This window comes from Lissotriton vulgaris, chromosome 4_1 (genome assembly GCF_964263255.1).
Source record: "Lissotriton vulgaris chromosome 4_1, aLisVul1.2, whole genome shotgun sequence".
Lineage (NCBI taxonomy): Eukaryota > Metazoa > Chordata > Amphibia > Caudata > Salamandridae > Lissotriton > Lissotriton vulgaris.
Window position 1 is genome coordinate 1,501,482,001 of NC_141691.1, and position 13,667 is coordinate 1,501,495,667.

Genomic DNA, 13,667 nt, shown 5'->3' on the forward strand with positions numbered 1-13,667 from the left:
AGCCAGAAACAAATCCAAAATACCACATTTGCAACCTCTTTGCACAGTTTTTTTTAATAAAGAGAGGCCCCGGGGATGGGGCGGGATCGAGTGGAGGAGAAAGCGGTCCCTGGAACTCCAGGGGGCCATGAGCCCCACCGCATACATATAGTTAAAGATCTGGGGGCTAGCGATACCCATGCAGGGGAGACTCTCTAGGCCCCCCATTATGAAAAACAAATTGCCCCAGAGATTTGACCCCCCGAGGCTAATTAACAATAAAGCGGGCTTCGCGTTTTTTTTCTTTTTCGCCAAAAACGCGTACCCTGCGTTTAAAAAAAAAAAATATATATATATATATATATATATCCCACGTGACGTCACATTCGGCGCCCTGTACACGTACTCTACATAAGATTCTAATTGTTCAAAAACATATATTTATGTATTTAATGTCCTTATATAATTGTTTTATGCAATGCAATAGCGAATTTCGACCCGATACCGAATACATAGAGGGGGACTGAAATTATCACGATTTTTAAAAAGGGGAATAGACTTGATCCGGCAAATTATCGCCCAATCAGTCTGATAGATATTCCACAGAAAATATTTGCTAGACATATATTGTTGCGTCTTTCATCCTGGATGGAAGAAGTTGATTTGTTAACAAAATTCCAAGCAGGGTTTAGAAAAAAGATCAGCACCATTGATCAAGTCTTAAGATTTCAATGCTTATGTTGGAAGTATGTTATGATTAGACAGGGATCATTGCATGTAGCATTCGTGGACCACAGAGCTGCTTTCGATTTGGTCCCCAGAACTAGTCTTTGTATCCATTTGAAAAACCTTGGAGTACCTATTGAATTACTAGTTCAAATTATCAGGATGCACAAAAGTCATTTTGCAAAAGTAAGGTGGGGACCACGAGGAGAACTTAGAAGAGAAATTCCAGTGAAGCGTGGAGTATGAAAAGGTTGTGTGCTGGCACCAACCTTGTTTTCTTTATGCGTAAATGACATCCCCTCCTTCCTTGAAGGAAGCAAGAGTGATTCACCAAAGTTAGGAGGGGAGGTGATTCCCACACTACTCTTCGCAGATGACACCATTCTAATTTCTCAGACTCCCGGTGGCCTCCACAAGCTGATAAACACCTTTCATTCATACAGTAACAAAAAAGGACTTGAAATTAACCCTAGCAAAACAAAATATATGTCTATTAACCCAAGTAAAACGTTTAGAAAAAAGTTGGAATTGCAAGGCGAAAAATTAGAGTATGTGAATAATTTTAACTATTTAGGTATCAGGCTGGATTCCAAAATGTCATGGAAACCGCAATAGGAAAAAAAATAGTTTTGCTCCAAAATTCTATGCCTATTATAAAGAAACACAGAGAGAGTACTTCTAAGGCCGCATATCCTGCTATAGAGATCTTTAAATTTAAGGCCCAGTCAGCAGCCCTCTATGGGGCAGAACTTTGGGGTCCATATTGCAAGCGTAATTTTGAAGTGGATGAAAACAATTTTGTACGAAGGTTACTATCTTTACCTAATAGAACTCCGAAGGTACCATTTTATTTAGATATTAATCTACAGCGTACCGACAGTCTTGCTGCGTTACGTCCCCTTATGTATTGGATAAGAATTTGGACAACAGACGAACTTGTCCATTACAGATCAGGGCTACAAGAGATAATGCCCCTTGGTATTCTAAAAGATATCTTATGGTTTAAACATATTGCCACTTGGTTTAAAAGAATAGGATTTTTAAACTATTGGGAAAACCCTCAAAAGTTAACGAAATCCTGTAGCAAAATAGTAAAACGTTCATTTTGGAACTATTTAAGTAACAGACTGCTACAGGATACCAGTTTAGGATCGCTGACTATAAGATTTAAATATATTCCTAAATTTGAAATTCTCTTGGATGAGGTTAACCCCTCGGTGGCAAAATCATTATATCTTAAATTTAGATATGGGGTCTTGCAGACCAACGATAAGAAATCCAAATGGGGCAGTAATGCACAAGATATAGATTCTGACAAATGTGTTTTTTGTAAAAATGTTACATCTGTCAAAGAAAATGATATGCATATTTTATTTTTCTGCCCGGCTTATCAATATTCAAGAGAAAGATGGATTAAACCTTTATGCAACATCCTCAATTTAAGACACTGTAGACAGGCAGAACGGATTTTACGATCAGATACTACTCGACTGGTAGTATTTTGTGTGTCCAGGTTCCTTATGAACGTAATGTTCCTTAGAATCAAAAATGGTCTAAAAATGTAATTGCAGTAGTGCTTTATCTAAACTGTTACAAGGAGGTAATAAGTCCACTTAATTTTCATCTCAAAATGCTGCTTGTCTATTTTTATAACATTATATTGGAGTATTTCTGTAGTGATTGATCGACCGTATACTAACATTTAAATTTTTAATGGAATGTAAGTTTTTAACTTTAATACCCCTGTTTATTTTTATACTTACATAAATATTTATTGTATTTTTTAAACATAAATGATTTTATCTGTAAATTATTGATGAAATGTGGAAACAATTCCCCCATCCCTGTCATTTGGTATAATTGTCAAGATTGTTTAATTGCTGTAACTGCTGTGATGATAATGTTTAAATTCAGCGTGTTGTATTTTTATCTTATGCACTTTTATGGTCCAAAGAGACCGGAATAAAGTATTGAATTGAATTGAATTGTATTTAATCTACATATTAAGAGACAACATTATCTGGGATAATCATAAAAATAGTTTTTTTAAACTTTAAAAAAGCGGATATTACTTTTAAAATCAATTACGGAAATATTTCACGTATGTCGTAAGAGTAAAGATAGTTTGAAGACTTATACATTTTATAAAACAATATAGCACTGCACACTAAAGAAGGAAAGTCGACACAATTATTGACCCCTCTCCCAACATTTAAAAGCCCCTGGGGGAGGTGGTAAATTAATCGACACTGAATACTTTAGTACAGCCTACTGTGCTTACGCTACCAGGAAAACACAACAACAGTACAAAGCCCAGATTTCCATTGTAGTGATTTCTCAGTTGCAGGTCTAGTTGTCAGAGCGACACACACTCTCTCAAGGCTGGTATACACCCACACCATACCTATCCAGCACATCCGTCACTACACATGTGACCCTATGTATAAAAAAGATGGGGCGCACGTGTTCTACGCCATTTTAGAGTAGTTACCAAAGTACCGAACAAGGGGCCCACTACTACATGCGTGGCCTCTTTGGTCACTGAGTTAGTGGTGCCCAAAGCACTGAGCGGGTGAACAACCTGCAACGATAATGATGGGAGCACAAGTATGTCTTTAGCCATATACATTTACCACCCATGATAAAAGCATAACCATAATAATGGCTTTCTGGTGACGGACACGCGTTGTAATGGCTGTGGCTTATGTGCTTCAAATGACTTTTTACGTATACGTGTGACCAAGTCTGATAACATCGGAGGCCAAAGACAAACACAGGACATCTCATCAATCACAGACAAGATAGGCGGAGGGCAAAATGAAAGTAACAGGTATAAAAAAATGCAGGAAAACTACTAAAATAGCGGAGGACCGAGTATGTAATCAACGTTGAATGCCTCCGCAATATGATTATTAATATATTACAAAAGTATTGCAGCGATTGACACACACACAGCCCGGTAAAAGAAAGTGGCAAATTTAACACCTCAAATGAGGACAGCTTTGCTTGGCAAACTTAAAGAAAAAGAAAGAAACATGGTCTTGGAAACAAGGCTGCTCATGCATAGAGAGTACAACTGGTGCACAAAAAAAACGGAAAGTTTCACATACTATCATAGAAATGTAGCTCTTTTTTTCACCAGTAAAGTTAGTTCTCAAAAAGACTATCCAATCGAAGCTCATGTTAGATGTCCTTCACATCTAACATGAGCTTCGATTGGAATTCCATAGAGCATATTATCAAGCCCATTATCGCCGCTTTATCAGCAGTTTCCTGCCGATAAAGCAGCGATAATTTTATCGCCCAGGCTTGATAATATGGCCCTGTTTTTTTAGCCCCAATGCCCCCACGATCCTCCCCGCGTCGTTCGAGAGCCGGCATTGCTTTGTCAGAGAGAGCAGCTTACATGCTGCTCTCTTTATCGAAAACCAATCTGCTTCCCTACTTGAAAGAGAGACCAGATTAACTTGCTCTCTCTTTCAAATAGGAAAGTGGTTTGCTGTGGTAAAGTGGGAACAGCGACGCTCCCACCCTACCACAGCAAACAGCAGTGTCCTTGGGGTAGGCACCCCGAGACACTGCAGGAGCCGGCCCTGGGAAGTGGTGGTCCCCATGGCCATCAAGGGCTCGAGGAGGGGGGCCGCGTGACCCCCTCCAAACATTAAAAACCCCCGGGGGTGCAGGTCTCCGGCACTGAAAGGTCATTTTACATATTACTGTCCCAGGAAGGTAGTAGTCCCCGGGGCGTCTACAGGGGGAGGAGAGCTGAAAACATACTTTTTTTTTTAACCCTGAGGGGGTGGCAGTCCCCGGGGCTGCAGGGGGCCTTGCAAGCCCCCCTTTATGGATAATAATTGCCCCCAAGATTTGGCCCCCGGGAGCCTAATTAAGAATAAAACGTATTTCAATTTTGTTTTACCTATACGCGTACCCCGTGATTTCTTATTTTATTTTCTTTTTTTTAATTGGGAGCCTAAAGATCCATGTGGGACCCCCTGAGCAGGCCTAGAAGGTCAGGATCTTTCTACACTGCCCCCTTTCCTTTTTTTTTCAACTTGTACTGTTTTCTTGTGACTCGGTTCTACCGAGGCACAAGATTGCTGCCAACACTTCCTAGTTGGAGCTTTGACAGACAGGTGACATCCAATCAGCAAGCAGCTCGTGCTCGTAATTGTACGGATTTTGGTACGCATGCTGTACTTCATCTCTAGATATCGCTATGATTTTACTTTTGATTTTCTCAGGAACTACTGAATGGATTTACACCATTCTCTGCCAAATTTGGTGTAATTCCGGTCAGCTTTTCGGGCTGTAGCCTTGGCTAAAGGTCCCTATAGAAAATTGCATGGGGAAAATATGTTTTGGGACCCCCCTTTTTGCTCAGCCCCCACTTCACAAATCAACCCCAAACTTTCAGGGATGGAGCGGAGCGAAGCAGGACATCTTCTTGGAGAAATTTGCGAAGATTCGTCCACCGGCGCCAAAGTTATTCCAAATAGAATGTTGTGGATTTCCTACGAAAAGTAGGTCCTAACTATAAGTACCTACTGGCAACCGCCAGTAGGTAATATATATATATTGCTGTAGCAAAAGTTTCTTCACTCAAGAAGACGCCGCACACCACTTCAAATTGCGATTAATTTCTTTATTCTTCTGTAGGTTTTCCCCTCCTACGCGTTTCGGACTCTACCAGTCCCTGGTTATGGTTTACAAACGTTAGTCCTTTCTTTATGTTGCATAAAGTTATCCAACAGGTTGTGTGTGGCGTCTTCTTGAGTGAAGAAACTTTTGCTACAGCAATTACCAGCGAGGCTGTCCCGATCCTCGCCGCCAGCACCGGCCAAAAGCCGCTCCCCCCGCTTGGGACATTTGCTCGTATATATATATATATATATATATATATATATATATATATATATATATATATATATATATATATATATATATATATATATATATATATATATATTAATATATATATATATATATATATATATATATATATATATATATATATATATATATATATATATATATATATATATATATATATATATATATATATGCATATATTATCGACTGGCGGTCACCTGTAAGTAGTTATAGGTAGGATCTAGTTGCTGTACAGTTTACTTGAAAATACTTCTGTGTATGTTGACTATTTTTTACAGGCATTTGTAAAAGCCTTACCCTCATATGTGCGGGACACAAGCGATTTTATTAACAAAGTCAAAGATGTTGTATGGAACCCTGATCTGTTACTCATTGCACTTGACGTATCATCATTGTATATGAGTATTTTACATGATGATGGTATTAAAGCTATAGAGTTTTACCTGGCTCAACGACCAATAATATACCAATCACACAGTAAAATGTTTATAGACATCATCAAATATTGCTTACATATGCATAAGATGTTTATGTTTAACAATGTACTATATCAACAGATCCAGGGAGTTGCAATGGGGGACAGCTTCTCCCCCAGTTATGCCTGCCTAGACATGGGCAGGTGGTAGGAGCTGGTCCTCAGAGCACAATATTCTGAAACCATGACAAGCAATTTCAAAGTCTGGCTCCGCTTTATAGATGATCTGTTTATTGTGTGGCAGGGAACCAAATATGATGGGGAAAAGTTAATCATTCAAATTAATCAAAATTCCCTGAACCTCAAATTTACAGCCACTATTAGTGAGACACTTGTCAATTTCTTGGATACTCAGGTCTACAAAGAGAACAACAAACTGGAAACTAGGCTTTATCGCAAAAAAACTGCGGGTAACTCTACATTACACGCCACAAGTGCCCATCCACGCTCTTGTAAACAGTATCCCATATGGTGAAATGCTTAGGCTTAAGCGCATATGTAGCACCAACAGTGAATTAGCAGTGGCTCAGGAACAGAGCAAGCAGCGCTTCTTGGATAGAGGTAACTCATCCAAAATTGTTGATCATGCCATACTTAAAACACAAACTCTAGATCGTACCCAGTAACTTGCTGGTAACAAATTATCAGAGTCCATGTCCTGCACCAACCACAAGGGTACAACACCAAATACACCTGTGTCCGCCTGGTATTGGGCTACAGCAGTCAGCACAAGGAAATCATAACATTGTGCAAACTAGTTGGCCATTAGTCTTAAATGATCGGGTAATAGGACCCCTGCTCCTGCAGAGGGTGTCCATTACCCACAGTAGGGCCCCCTCTATGAGGGAATGCTTGGTCATCCCAAACCCAGAAATCATTGCCAGTACCTCGTGGTTGCAAAACCAAAAGGGTTTTTTTCACTGTAAAACATGCAAGGCATGTACCCATGGTGTTAACACCCCCACATACTTAACCCAGTTCAGTCAGAGGCCCCAAGAAATTTCAAAATTGCTGACGTGTAAGACAGAATTTACTGTCAATGTGGCCTACGCTACGTTGGTAGCACCAAACTCCAGGCCCATATCAGAATCCTCCAACACCTTCGAGCCATTAGCAACATTGACAACACTTACCCAGTAGCGAGACATTTTAAAGAATACCATAAAACCAACAACAATTGTCTCAGCTACTTCCTGATTGATGCTGTCCCACCAAATAGAAGAGGAGGTGACCGGGAGGGTAAGCTAACAAAATTGGAGATGAGATATATCCTGCAATTAGATACAAAACATCCCAATGGCCTCAACATAACGGAGGATTTATGTACATGTCTGTAAACCTTAAAACTCAGTTACTTATACATCAATTTGACCCTCTGAATTCTTTTTAACAAGCTAGATTTATTGTACTTTATTTATTTATTTATTTATGGATCTTATAGAGCGCACAGCTACCTCCGTCGGAGGTGTCCCGGCGCTAGCCGTGGTAAGATTTAGGCACTAAGAGTATAAAGGTGGGATCAAAACCACAACCCCCCTCTCCCTTCTTTTATTAGAAATGTATAAAGTGTATTTATTACGGATGGTACATGTATATTCATATATATTTATTTATGTATTATTTAATATTTAAGCTTTAACATTTAGGGCCAGATACAGGTCGGCAAATACCGGTCGGTAACGGCCGATTTCGGACGTTACCGACTGGTATTTGCTAATGGAGATGTAGGGGCCTTAAAACATACAGAATCAGTATATTTACCGATTTAGTAAATTTACTGATTCTGTAAAATACAGAATCGGTAAATTTACTGAATCGGTAAATACAGATGTAGGTGGCACAGAAAACAGTGCCACAGGCCATTTCCAATTTGTTATTTACCATGTAATACTATTACATGGTAAATAACAAATTCCAGTGTACATGCACATCTGTGCATGTACACCTGTGCCATGTGGCACACAGAAATTCCCTAAGGGCATGTATGTGTGCCAAATGGCACACAAGCCAGTAACAGGGGGGCAACAGGGTGTCAAAGTGACACCAAGTCCCCCTTGCAAATTCGGTATTTTTACCGATTCTGTAAATACAGAATCGGTATTTGCCATTGATTCCTATGGGCCTTGAAGCCCATAGGAATCAATGGCAAATACCGATTCTGTAATTATAGAATCGGTAATTACCGAATCTTACCGATTCGGTATTTTTACCAAATTTTTTACCTACATAGCAATTACCGAATAGTGAATCGGTAAAATTCGGTATTTACCATTCGGTAATTTGCTATTACCTACATTCAGGCCTTAATATTCAATATTTAAGATGTATTAGTTTAGGTATTAATGTCACAACTGAGTTTTACCTATTAGGGGGGTGCCACATTCAAAACACACTCTTTACCATAGCACCTTTGTACATACCTAGGATAAAAAAGAATTTCTGAGAACTATTTCAGAAAATGTTTAAAATGTATATCGCTTTTTGAACACTGGGGTCAGCTACTAATGTGAACTTGGATGAATTACGTTATATTCTGCTGGTTTCATCATCGATTTCTGATGTAGGATATAATGTTCATAGATCTCCTCAAGATGTACCTTTTGGAAGCGGGGATCCGCCGTTAGTTACTAGTATTAGTGTACGAATCGAGCAGTTCATGCACAAGGATTTGTAATGAACTTCTTGCTTACACATACTTTTTTACACTTTTTTACACTTTTTTATCTGTCCTTCTCATTTTATTGATAAATTGTCAACAGTGTATTTTACATTTGACATTTTGAGATTAACATGTAGTTAGCAGTAGCTGAGAAATCAGCTTCCAAAAAAATGTTCTATATTCATTTTGCACATGCACAATTTTGCACAACGGATTATTTAGTTCACCTGAGTCATACTGGAGCATTTACTCTATTTTGAGGCACTTTACGAGGGACTATATTTATACAACACGATGACAATTCTAAATTTGATTATTTTACTATTTTAATATGATTAGTAATCACTTTTGTACAGGATGTCTTAAACTGTGGTAATGTATTTTACAGCTATTTGTCTTTAGTCCCAACCACTTCTCGGAAAGTATTTCTTTTTGCTCCATTAATGAGATGAACACGTGGTAACTTGATTTCTGTATGAACTGTAACTTTAAAAAGCACTCTTTGAGCATCACAAAGTTGGCGAGTGAGCAAGCGGCTGTGGATTGTGGAACGCGTCTTGGCATATAAAATAAATAAAAAACTCTGAAGCACTAACTTGGGTCTGTATCCAGTTTGCAGCGAGGGGTCTCAGCACCTAGCAGCACGAGTCGTACTTTTGGATATACATTCACTGAAAAAACCATAGGTTTTACACACGTTATAGTTAGGAATTAGCATTTAAAATACCTTGCAAATTTACTGAAAAAACCATAGGTTTCACACATGTTATAGTTAGCTCGACATTTCACTCATACAAAACCTTTGAAATTCCCCTGTTATAGTTAGTTCAGCTAACTATAACTCGCGCACCCACAATGCACTGCTGATGACGTCACATATTACATCACTCATGACATGGTCAGTGGCATCACTGATGAAATCACTGATGACATCCCAAATGACATCACTGATGACATCACTGATGACATCATCAAGTGAATGTGTGTCTTCTGAAAAAAAATATTTTTTATATATGTATATCTAAAGGTCGATGGAAGAATAAATGGTTAAATAAGTGTCTAAATGGATTTTTTTGTTACATCGATTGTATAACTGACTTATTAAGTGTATGTTAGTGAATACATGTATTAGCGAGTAATGTTTGAATATGTAAATATCGGTATCAGTGTCTAACTTTGTGTATAAGTGGCTGCAAGGTTTGGTGAGTAGCTACATGAGTGTCTATATGGGTTATTAGTTGGTTTTTTGAGTATCAGAATGAGTGTCTGTATGGTTTGTTTGGGGGTATTGCTTAGGGCACAGATGCTTGAATGACTGACTCACTGTTTCTATGTTTTCAAGACAGCATGTGTGCAGGACTGTATGGGTGGATGAGTGTGTGTATGGGTGTGTTAGTGAGTGAATGACTGTCTCAACAGTATCTTTATGAGTAACTACATATGTTTTAAACTAGTATATGTGAGTATTGATGTATATAAGTGAGTATATATAAGAGTAAAAGATTGTAAGAGTTCCTGTATAAATAAGTATTTGTTTCTATAAGGGATTGTTTAAGAGAGTAAGTATGTGTACGTTTCTGTAGAAGTAAGTGTAGTGGTGTGTGTATAGCTGTATATGCAAGTAAATGGATGTTTTTTTTCATGTGTGAGTATGTGTGTGAGTAACTCTATGTATGTGTGTAGGTGTGTAACAGGATGTATAGGTGTATGAGTACATATGAGTGAGAACATGTATGAGTGACTGTATAGAACTGTTGGTGAATGATTCGATGTGTATGTAGATGTTGGAATTACTGAATAGGTTGTTGTAACTGGTATTGGTATCTCCATTTTTTTTTTAAATGTTGTTTCTATTTTTGAATGTGTGTATCAAAAGTTATATTAGGGTGAGAGGAGGTCTGCCACTCTTTCACAAGGATGATGTCATCAGTGATGTATCAGTGATGTCATCAGTGATGTCACTGACCATGTCATGAGTGATGTAATATGTGACGTCATCAGCAGTGCATTGCGGGCGCGCAAGTTATCGTTAGCTGAACTAACTATAACGGGGGAATTTCAAAGGTTTTGTATGAATGAAATGTCCAGCCAACTATAACATGTGTGAAACCTATGGTTTTTTCAGTGAATTTGCAAGGTTTTTTAAATGCTAATTCTTAACTATAACGTGTCTAAAACTTATGGTTCTTCAAGTGAATTTGCAAGGTTTTTTAAATGCAAATTCCTAACTATAACGTGTGTGAAACCTATGGTTTTTTTCAGTGAACTTCAAAGGTTTTGTAAATGATAATTTTTAAATGTATTAATTATTATATTTCTTTCTTATTATACAAATTCCTTACATTTTTAATATAAATATTTATATTTATTTTATTTTTTACACTATATTTAATATTCTTAATGTAAAATAATAACAAAACTAAATTGAAAAATATTTTTTTTAATTATTTTTTTCCAAAATAATAAAATTGAATTCTATATAATTCCTTTACGTTGTTTTTTTTTTTTATAATCGTACCGTACACATACGTTAATGTAATTACACCAAATTTGGCCGAGAGGTAGAGTTTGGTTCGCAGATTGTGCTTTTTGTTAAATGGAGTAAATCTGTTTAGTAGTTCATGAGAAAACCCCAATAGACTATGCATGTAGTCTTCTATGCACCAGCAAACTTGTATTTTATACCTTCAATTCCCCAATCTGTATCCTCACACTTCCAGTAAACACTATCACACTTCTGTTTCAGTATTGTAGTAACCATAGAGAACTATGTGCTTATCTGTACACTATTCTAAAAGAATCCATTCATTACATTAAAACACTAATCAGCAGATGTACAATAAGTGGAACATTCCCAGAGATATGACAGTTATTGTGTACTGTGATATCACCTCCTTCTGGCGCAGGGCTTTATAATATGATGCACCTTCCACACACCATGGCACATGTTTTGCACTACCAGTGCATCACAAAAGTGATGTAACAGCTGTGTTAAAAGAGACAGAAGGGGGTTGTAAATCCACCCCTAACACATACAAATTCACCGAGGTAGTTTCACCAGCAGTGCAAATTGAAGCATAGACTTGTAACATATTTACATGGATATGTTACATTCAAGTGCTACGGAGGTACTACAGTATACTACAGGTAAACACGTTATAGATTTATGCTGTAGCACTTCATTATAGTTCTGCACTTTCACATTCACCATACACTAGTAATGTATTCATTCATTCATTCATTTATGACCTACACATTTATTCTGAGAAAATTTTATACACTAACATAGAAATATAGTTCTTTCTTTCACCAGTGAAGGTAGTTCTAAAAAGAACTGTTTTTTTTGTGTTTTTAGTTTCCTATTTTGTTGTGTTTTTTTTAAAACCAAAAAACTGAAATTATCCAACAGGAAGAATAGAATGGACAAAAAAAACTAATGTTGAGGACAGCGATGCTCCAGCATCCTGCATTTTATGCATACAATTTTAACGTCAGCAAAATCAGGATCAATTTTTGGGTGTGGACTGCTTGCTGAAAATTAGTTAATGTGCTTGGTGCAGTAGCAGGTGGGTTGTCCTGCAACCTCCGGGTTGCAGCTCGAGCAAAGTTGTTGGGGTGCAAGTTCTTCACGTGTCGCACCATATTTGCTGTGCCAAATGAGTATTTTTTAGATGGATCACCCCTTGAAAGAGTTGCTTGATAATTTTTTACATGTTATTTTTGGAGCAATAACCTTTTTTTGCCCTTCTGGAAAAGTAAAGTCCAATGCTGTTAATATGGTAATCTTCCTTCTATTTAACAGGATTCTCAGAAGAGATGCTTCTTCTTAGAAAGTCAAAGTAGAATGATTAAAATGGGATGGAATTTTCAACAGTTCGAATAGGAACTATTATGAACCAATCAAATCCCTTCTTTTAAAGTCACATGGCTTTGCGTACGCTTACGCTGATCTTATGGTGCTCTTACGATGCGAGTACACATAACGTTCCCCCGCGATTTGTGTAATTGCTTTTAAAAAGTGATATACGATTGTTCAAAGTTTAAAAAACCTATTTTCATAACTACTCTAGATAACGTATTCTGTTATGTTTATTAAATAAATAAATATATGTTTTTAAACAATTAAAAACATTCGCACCTTTCGCATACGGGGCGCCGTACATGACGTCACACAGAAGCTTTGATGTGACGCGTAACATCGAAGCGTATTCGTAGCGTATGCGCGGGTATGGGCTGAGAATGATTAGCAGTACAAACTATGGTGTGATCACTCTCACTGTCAAATCAGAGCACAGGGCACGCTATGAGAATGGTTACAAGTGTCACTCATTGGAGATCTTATTCTGGGTCTGCCTCTGCACACATGAAAACCCCGCCCCATCTCTCTTTGTTGTTGTTGTTGTTAATTGTTGGTGCACACACTCACACTTGCACATGTGCAGTGTATGCCCGCCCACACTTCCCAGATGTCACCATGTAGCTTTCTTGCTATTACTAAGCCTGGAAGCCAATACATTAGCCAATGGGAGGTCCCCCAGGGCCGTCATTCTTCTAGACCTCAAAAACGCTACCAATGACGGCCCTGGACTTAGTTTGGTCAGCCCCCGCGGTTCCCATATAATATGGATACTGACGTAAGCACGCTCTCTTTTGCCTGCCTGTGCTGTGGTGACAAACAGACTCTCGTCGTCGTTATTGTACTACAAACTGTTTGCTCGAGCAGAGGAGGACTCGTGACACTCGACGTGGTGTCACTGATGCTGCCGTCCAGCTAGGCCACCATAGGCACAGTGCTGGTGTCGCCCACGCCCAGCCCACCCCAGGCTCAGGCAAAGCCCCAGCCTTTGAAGACAAGAGACGACAGAAGAAAAGGTAGGAGAAGCTGTCACATCATCAGCCTCCACTCCAGGCCCAGTCCACGCCAGACCCAGCGGC